At 41.0% G+C, this 9,529-nt stretch overlaps 1 long non-coding RNA gene across 1 annotated transcript; it reads right to left on the bottom strand.

The window, feature by feature from the left end:
• Window positions 1-6,360: 6,360 nt before the first annotated feature.
• LOC132463612 (uncharacterized) lies at window positions 6,361-7,895 on the bottom strand. Its single transcript, XR_009527079.1, has 4 exons — window positions 7,030-7,895; window positions 6,745-6,876; window positions 6,527-6,604; window positions 6,361-6,432 (listed from the first exon to the last, which is right to left on the bottom strand). It is a non-coding gene; the product is annotated as an uncharacterized LOC132463612 (long non-coding RNA).
• Between the last annotated feature and the right edge of the window lie 1,634 nt (window positions 7,896-9,529).

Genomic DNA, 9,529 nt, shown 5'->3' with positions numbered 1-9,529 from the left:
ACTCAGAGAACAGGGCATAGAGTGGACGTTTAACCCACCAGGTGCATCACACCACGGAGGCATATGGGAAAGGATGATCAGATCAATAAGACAGGTCCTCTGTTCTGTCTTGAAAGAGCAAACCGTAAATGACGAGGGGCTTCACACAATCCTGTGTGAAGTAGAGGCAATCTTAAACAGTCACCCTTTAACAACTGTCACTTCTGACCCTCAAGACTTACGTCCACTCACACCGAATGATCTCCTGTTACTAAAATCAGAGCCAACTCTCCCACCAGGCCTATTTGAGAAAAGCGACCAGTACACCAGACGCCGCTGGAGGCAGATTCAATACTTGGCCAACCTTTTTTGGAGACGCTGGATGCTTGAATACCTGCCGCTGCTCCAAGAGCGCCAAAAGTGGAATACCAAACGGAGAAACTTTCAGTGTGGAGATGTCGTGTTGGTGGTAGATCCAAATGCACCAAGAGGCTCCTGGATTCTGGGCAGGATAATTGAAGTTTTTCCGGATCTAAAAGGACTTGTGCGTTCTGTGAAAATCAGGACCCAGAACAACATCCTAGCAAGGCCCATTACGAAGCTATGTATGATGTTGGAATGTGATGAAGAGGACCCCTAGAAAATGAAGATAACAATGGTCTGGTATTATTTAGTCTTTCTATTTATACCTGATAAGAAACAAATACGTTTCAAAGCTCCTATTCTGATTTGATTAGTAATTGTTTTGATTGCCAAATACAATTAGGGGCCGGTTATGTAGGAGCCATTTTAGCCACTAATTTATTTGTTTAACTTTGATTTCAATGCATGCCTCTTCTGTATTACTTGCTCGAGATTTTGTGCCCTCTGCAGGTCAAAGGCTATAAATAGGAAGGAGACCGGGAAGGAGGTGTGGCCGACTGAGAGCACACAGCTTTTTGAACTTGTCTCTGCTTGCTTGCTCGTTTTTGATGTGCATGCTGCTCATTGTAAATTCTTTAGTTAATGCATCTGTAAAATCTTCCTTTTGGTCATTAAACCCCAACGATGTTTGGAACGCTCGATTTTTCGTGGATCTTCATTTTCTGGTTTATTGCAAGTAACCTATACAAGCGTCAAGGACTCCCTCAGTCGTCACCGAGTGACAAGGAAAAACTCAGGACAAATCAGTCACTACAATAACCATGGTGAAAATTCTACAGTGGAATGCTAGGAGCTTGGTGGCAAATGGCCGGGAGTTAAAATATTTTTTAAGTCAAATGAAAGGAAAACCACAAGTAATATGCATTCAAGAAACGTTTTTGAAACCAGTGTTAGATTTTGTTATATATGGATATGTAGGTATAAGAAGAGACAGGAGTGAAGGTGAAGGGGCTGGTGGAGGGTGTGTAACATTTATCAAGCAAGGTATATCATACAGGGTATTAGATATTGGAACGGAACAAGAGTATATAGTGGTGGAGGTATGGGAGAGGGGTGAGGAGTTTGTTGTTGTTAATTACTATAATCCATGTCAAAGGTTAGAGAATGATAAACTAGTTAGGATTAAAGGTATAGAAAGACACAGGATAATATGGTGTGCAGACTTCAATGCTCATAACACAATGTGGGGAGGGAATCATACAGACACGAATGGGAAAGTGATTGAAGAGTTAATGGAGGACAATAATCTTGTTTGTTTGAATGATGGGAGGGGGACAATGATGGATATAAGAACAAGTAATGAGTCAGTGTTGGATCTGACGTTGGTGTCAGTAAGTTTGGCAGGGATCAGTAACTGGGAGGTTTTGACAGGTAAATCTTTAGGTAGTGACCACTATGTGTTAGTTTGTTCAGCAGGAGGAAGAGGAGAAGTGAATGTTGGAAATGGAATTCAGAAATGGGTGTATAGTAAAGCAGAATGGGGTACATTTAAGTTGGTCAGTGAAGAAGTTATGGTTTCAGTTGTTACTAGTGGAGATATAGATACAGTAAATAACAGTGTTACATCAGCAATTATTGCTGCAGCAATTAAATCTATTCCAAGAAGTAAAAATAGAAGGGATAGGAAGTTAGTTCCTTGGTGGACAAAGGAGTGTTCCAAGGCAGTTAAAGCCCGAAACAAAGCATTTAAGAAAGTCAAAAGAGATCATAATTCACAAAGTCTGGTGGAGTATCAGAGGGCACAGGCACTGGTAAAGAGAGTTACAAAGAGAACACAGAGGGTAAGCTGGAGACAGTTTTGTGGTAAGATAGGAAGAACAACACCGGTAGGAAAAGTGTGGGGAATGATAAGGAAGATGGGAGGAGATAGAAGAGAGTGGGAGTACCCAGTGATTACGTTAGAGGAGCAAACTGCAATATGTGATAAAGATAAGGCTGATTTGATGGCCAAATCTTTTGCTAAGGTGCATAGTGTTGATCAGTTGACAGTGGAAGGGAGAAGGAGAAGAGAAGTTACTTTGAGTAATTATCCTGATGTGCTAGTTAGGAGAGTAGATTCTAGGGAGAAAATAGATGATGGATTTACAATGGCAGAGCTTGTGAGGGCAATTAAAAAAGCAAAGCCCTCAGCTCCAGGTGAGCTATGTAATGTTAAAACATCTAGGAGAAAGAGGAATGGAAAAATTGTTAGAACTATATAAATAGAGTATGGGTGGAGGGAAAGTTACCAAGTGTATGGAAGGAAGCGGTGGTGATTCCGATTAGGAAACCAGGGAAAGATCCAGGTAAACCTTCTAGTTATAGGCCAATAGCATTAACGTCGAACATACGTAAAATAATGGAGAGATTGGTGACAGAAAGGTTAACGTATGAGCTTGAGAAGAAAGGGTTGTTGACAAGTGGTCAAAGTGGTTTCAGAAAAGGGAGACATACAATGGATGCAGTGGTAAGGCTTGAAAATGAGATACGGAAAGCACAGGCAAACAAAGAGTCAGTGGTGGTAGTGTCTTTTGATATCGAAAAAGCATATGACATGATGTGGAAGGAAGGTTTGTTAATTAAGTTGTACAAGATGGGGGTAGGTGGAAGGGTTTTTAACTGGATAAAGAATTTTTTTTTGACAGAAAAATACAAGTCCGGATTGGGTCTGGATTTGACTGGCGGTGCAGATTTTCGGTAGAGAAAACTCAAACTGTATTTTTCACTAGGAAAAGAATTGAGGATGGGATGAAATTGAGGATGTATGGGAAAGAGTTGGCTCATTTAAATATTTGGGAGTTATTTTTGATTCTAGGGTAACATGGGCAGACCATATTAGGAAGATTGAGGATAAATGCAAAAAGGTAATAAATGTGATGAGATGTTTGACTGGTAGGGATTGGGGAGTGAGCTGTTCAGCTTTAAAGACTATATATGTAGCTATGATTAGATCTGTGTTTGATTATGGGTGTATAGTGTATGGGTCAGCCGCAGTGTCTCTCTTGAGAAAGCTGGACGTGATTCAGGCTAAGGCATTAAGGGTATGCAGTGGGGCTTTTAAATCATCACCAGTGCCTGCTCTGCAGGTAGAAATGGGGGAAATGCCACTGGAGTTGAGAAGGAAACAATTGATGGGGAACTATTGGGCTAATCTGCGAGGGCACAGTGAGTCTCACCCCACAAAAGGAGTGTTGAAAGAGTGCTGGGTTTATGGGAAGTGTGAGAGGAATCATTTTGGTCGGGTGGGGAATGATATAGCGAAAGAGTTTGGTGTGGGTGAATTGAAGCTTAGTCCAACAGTGGTATATCCATTAATGCCGCCATGGAGGATGGTGTGGCCAGAGGTGGACTGGTTTGTGTTGGATATAAAGAAAAGAGAGAGAGAACAGATAGACCTGGCTAGTGTTTTTAATATTCATCTTCTTATAGAGTACAGTGAGTATGTTCATGTTTTTACAGATGGTGCCAAACAACCTGAGACAGGAGTGACAGGGTTTGGAGTAGTTGTTCCATCAAAAAGAATAGAGTTTAATAGAAGAACATCAGATAATTTAAGCGTTTATACAGTGGAGATGTTGGGGGTGCTGGTCGCATTAAAATGGGTGGAATCAAGTACAGTTGAAAAAATTGTGATCTGTACAGATTCAGCATCAGTTTTGGCAAGTATGAGGTCTTTTTATTCAAGTAGTCGCCAAGGTTTGTTATATGAAGTTCTACAGTCAATTACGAGAATCGTTCAGCAGGGGAGGCAAATACATTTTTTATGGGTTCCAGCTCATGTAGGGGTGAAGGGAAATGAGAAAGCCGATAAGATGGCAAAGAAGGCATTGGAGAAGGAAAAAGTAGAAATGAATATCAGTTTAAGTAAGGCAGAAGTTAAAAGCCTGATATGGGGAAAAGTTAACAAAATGTGGCAAGACAAATGGGACAGTGAGGAGAAAGGGAGATATTTATATAATATTCAAAAAAGTGTTAATGTTAAAATAAGGTATAGTGGTCAGAGGAAGGATGAACACATTTTGATAAGGTTAAGGTTGGGGCACAGACTAGTGCACTAAATAAAACAATGAATTTGATAGGAATACACCCCACTGGATTATGTGAGGGGTGCCAGGTAGAGGAGACAGTGGAACATGTTTTAATGAACTGTAGTGGTTGTGGGATGGAGAGGGAAAGTATTGAAAATCAATTGAGAGAATTGGGTATGCAGGAGTATACTTTGGAAAATATTTTAAGATTAATGAAGAGGAATTGTATAAAAGTATTGTTTGGCTTTTTGAGAGAAACAGGGTTATATGATAGGATATAGAGTAGAAAGAAGGTGTGAATGAGTGAGTGTTTTTGTTTTGATTCATTAACTGGATCAGGGCCCCGTTTCCCGAAAGCGTCGTTAGCCTAAGTGGATCGTGAAGTGCGTCGAAAGGGCATCGTAGAGTTTTCACCGCGTTTCCCGAAAGCATCGTTGGGAACGAACGTCTTGAAAACGCTCGCAGCTAACGAGTACTCCAGGGGTGCTCGTAGGTACTCGTAGGACGCTAAGAGCGAACTCGTAGGATGCTAAAACTGAAGCCCTCCGCTGGACTTGTGAAGGCATCTAAAGCGCAACTTCCACCTCCCGATCGTGCGCTCAGGATTAGGACTGATATATGTCGGTTTAAGCCTAATCAATTGTGTTTTAATGTCTTTAGCATTCATATAATTGCAGTCTATTTTTTTCGTAGGCTACTCTGCTGTTGTCCTTGATGGGGATATATTTTAACCCTTTTTAACACAATTTTCCTGCGACATTCCTGCGTCTCCCCCTCCTACGGAGCCCATTTCAGCACCGTGTCAGTAGACAGTTACAATCCTACGACGTCGTGAGTGCAGCGAATGCGCGTTCACGTTAAGAGGAGTTTCGGGAAACGCGACAAAGAAATTATCGATGGATCGCAAGATCCATCGGGAGAATGATCGTACGAGCGAAGATCCATCGTTATCGGGAAACGGGGCCCAGAAGAGTGAGTATTTTTGTTTTGATTCATTAACTGGATCAGAAGAGGGCGGTAATGCACCAAGTTGTGGATGCCAACCGCCGTAAAACCCCAAGAAGAAGAAGAAGAAGAAGAAGAAGACGTCGGGTCCTCCCGCAGCCCCCGGCACCCGGAAGCCAGCGCAACTGTAACGTGAGTGTTTTTACGTCTTGTCCTTGTTTGTACCGTGTCCCATGACCAGCTTCCTCCTAACGTATTTTTTTGTGTGTTGCAGGTGGCGTCATGAAAGTGTTTGAATGTTCTGTGTGTGTTAATAAAAGGGTACTTGTAAATCCCGGTGTCAGTCCTGTTTGTATCCACTGCCTGCAGTAACGGGCAGCCGCACCGTTACATGCTTCAATTTAAAATGAAAAAGGTGATAATGCAGTTTCTTGATGCATGACATTTATAAGCGCTGAGTGACAGGTCTAGCTTGTTCCAGGTTCAGGTTGATGCACCACACTTCCAGAAGATGCTGATTCATGATGTCCCTGGTGTTCGTTGGCCTCTGCATGGTAAACTCTTCCTGTTACGACTTTGTCTTCCCACCTCTCCTGTTGTCCATCAAGAGTCTTGCCAATGGACCTCTTGAGTGTCTGATTGGTCCTCTCATCTCGTCTGTTGGTCTGTAATAACCGCAAAGTACAAGCAAGGGTAATGGAGAATTTAAAGAGTGTCACAGATATGTATAAGTTAATAGTAACATTATTTAGAAGCTTATCGATCTTTCTTTTATGTCAGTTATATTTCTTTATTACACAGCTTTGTTGAATACTTGATTCTGATTGGTCAATTAGGGCATTCTACGGACTGTTATTTCTGTGTAGCAGACCGCTGCTATGAATAACAGACTTTTGCTATGGACGCCATTCTTATCATATTCGCGTCGGGGTCCTGCATCACCCTGTTGGGGTTTATTTCTCAATAATGACTGTCTCACTGTACATTATCGCATACAAAATATACACTATACCTGAGGATGGTCCGCTGATGTGATTCGGTGCTTGACACCAAACTCCTCAAAAAGGGACTTGTTTACCTGAATTAAAGAATTCAACAGTTATTAGATTTCTTGTTTGCCAGTGTTAATCAATCACTGTTAAAAGACACATCTACATGTGTAAATACTTCACCTTGTTCCAGAATTCACGACCCTGGTCTGTCAAGATGACCTCAGGAGAACCATGGGTGTAGAAAATGTCCATCATAGCCTGTGGAACATCAAAAGAAGCTGAAATCATTCTTCACCCCACCCCCCAAACAAAAAAAACCAAACTTTTCTGTCGGTTGTAACAACATTCTGCATTCACAATATATGGCTACGCTGCAAATGTTGCTATGATTTACACACCTGTGATGTGGCAGTTGCAGTCTTGTCCTTGATGGGCCATGGCCTCCACCCACTTGGTGAAGAAGTCAGTTGCTGTCAGACAGAAGCGGTTCCCATTCTTTGAGGCTTTGAATGGTCCAATTAGGTCAACACCTAGGGTAGGGACAGACATAAACACATGCCCACAGGCCATGACATTAGAGAGATAGAAAAGGCAATACAGTATATTAAGAAAATAATGCAAATTAAACTATGACTTCGAGAGGTTGTAGCCATTTCACAGAACCCAAAAGCAGGATATCTCACCAATCATATGCAATGGTGACTTTGGTTTGATGGGCTTCAACTCTGGTGCCTCTGTTTTCACTCGCTCAAACCTCTGGCATGACATACAGGTTTTCACCTTTACAACACAAGGAAACTAAACACAACAGATTTAATAATATGCTCTAGAGAAGAGGCGATTTTCTTTGCGTGTCACAGCAGTTTGAATGAACAATTACTAATAAAAGGCAATCACTATAAATTATTCTTTAAATCTCATGAGCCTCAGCGTATCACAGGAAATATTAGAGCTCATCTGGATCAAACAAAACTTCAACAAATTGGTCACTTGCCCATTCATGAACATCTTTGGTAATTGCCTTCCAGTAGAAGCGTTGGTTGATCTTGTCCAGCATCTTCTTGACTCCAAAGTGGCCAGCATGGACTTCTGTCAGCACCTCAACCTTCTCTTTCTCAGTGAGGATCACCCTCCTCATTGAATCGCCATTCTCCCCAAGGTAGTACATACAATTCCCTAAAGAGGGAGAGAACATGTATCAGCACTGCATCAGCTGTAGATTGCTTATAACTCGATTCAGTTTCCTTTGCAGGGCCTACTAATTTGGTAAAATGGAAGATGAATTAAGATGGACTGCATAAAATGTTATTTATTTAATTACAGAATACCTTTAAGAGTGAATTTTTTTGCATCCCTCCGGATCTGCCGTTTCTCCATGAGAGAATAACCTGCTTCATACATCTGAGACGACAGATACAACAAAATAGAATTAAATGACACCATTTTCAATGAACAACAAAAACCTATGCACCTAAAATCTATCTATCTATCTATCTATCTATCTATCTATCTATCTATCTATCTATCTATCTATCTATCTATCTATCTATCTATCTATCTATCTATCTATCTATCTATCTATCTATCTATCTATCTAAATTAAATGAAGACAAGCTAGCTAGCTAGACTATGATAACGTTAAACACTCGGTTTATACACGCTAAACATTCAGGATACTAGCTAAATGCGATTAAACAATTAAATACAATACAAATATAAAGTTAGGAACGCTAATATGTAATTTGTAAAATAAGTGTTATCTGTCTTGTCGCGCTCAATGAACGAGTTCATGAATGTTCTTGAACCTTCCTACGACATTCGACGCGATCGTTCGCGATCGTCTTTTGCCAGGCAGGCTTGGAATGGATTACGTAAGGATGACGTACCCGCCCGGTACAAATTTGGCACCCGGTACAAATTTTGGTGTGACAGCCATAGACATATATATGGAAGCATATATGTAGCAAAATTCAAATGGCAATGCAATTTGCAATTACAATATGCAATTGACAATTCATTATGCAATTTTATAATGTAATTTGTAAATACGTTATTCAAAGTGTATTTTAATATGCAAAGTGACAATGCAATCCTCAATTAAATTTGCAAAAGTTATAACAATACAAATAGAATAACATTTTGTCAAATTCTTTGAGTTCCTTTATTCATATTGAAAAGCTATAGCGTCCCCGTGATTGCAATCCACTTCGCCACGCTCCGTGTGTTGCGATATTCAAATGACATTTCAATCCGCAAAACGAACGCTTTGCAAAAGATTTGGCAAAACGGAATCCAAAACGTTTTCCAAAACGGAATCCAAAACGTTTTCCAAAAAGTCAATATGCAAAGTGGCAAACATATCAGCCAATCAGCGTCTGGGCGGGAACTACGTCACTTGCTCGTAATTTCCTTGTTCACGTTCGTGTCAGGGAGAGAGGCCAAGATGGCGCTGTTCTGAGGAGGCTGCGTTAGACTTTTCTCCGAAAAACTTGGAGGTGTTGATACCACAACCTCAATGGTTTCGACTTGAAAACGATATATATGGCTGCGTAAATTAGAGAAGAAAGTTTTCTGGTACTAAAACCCAGTCGACGGAAGAAAAATGAATAACGGTTACGCTAACGTTTTTTCTTTGTCACCGATCAACTGAAACGAAAATAACAAATGGAAGACAGTTGTACCACTGTAATGGAGGCTAATATGGAAGAAGAAAGAAGAGTGGTGAAAACAGACACCGAGGAAGTCTTCTCTACAGAGAAACCTGTGGCGAAAAAAAAAGAAGAGAGAGCACAGCAATGGCAATGGTGAGAGCGGCTTCTCGGACGTATTGGCAGCGATTCAGGTGCTAGCAAAAAAACAGGACGACTCGTTCAGCAAAATCTCGGCAATTGAATTGACTACGAACTCTACTGCCAAACAAATTGAGAAATTAACGTCCACTGTTGAGCAACTTGTAGTGGACGTTGAGTGTCACAAAGAAATATTGAAAACCACACAGCTGGAGGTTGAAAACCTAAAAAAAGAAAACAAAATCCTGAGGGCAGGAGTCGCTGACTGCAAACGGTACAGCTGGAGGTGGGCGCCCAAGCTACATAGGATGAAAGAGGAAACTAATGAAGATACAAGAAAGCTGTCCATTGATGTGATGGGAAAGGTGGCTCCTGGGCTGTGTGAGTATCTGGA

This window comes from Gadus macrocephalus, chromosome 8 (assembly GCF_031168955.1).
Source record: "Gadus macrocephalus chromosome 8, ASM3116895v1".
NCBI classification, from domain to species: domain Eukaryota; kingdom Metazoa; phylum Chordata; class Actinopteri; order Gadiformes; family Gadidae; genus Gadus; species Gadus macrocephalus.
This window is presented reverse-complemented; position numbering and strand designations above follow the sequence as displayed.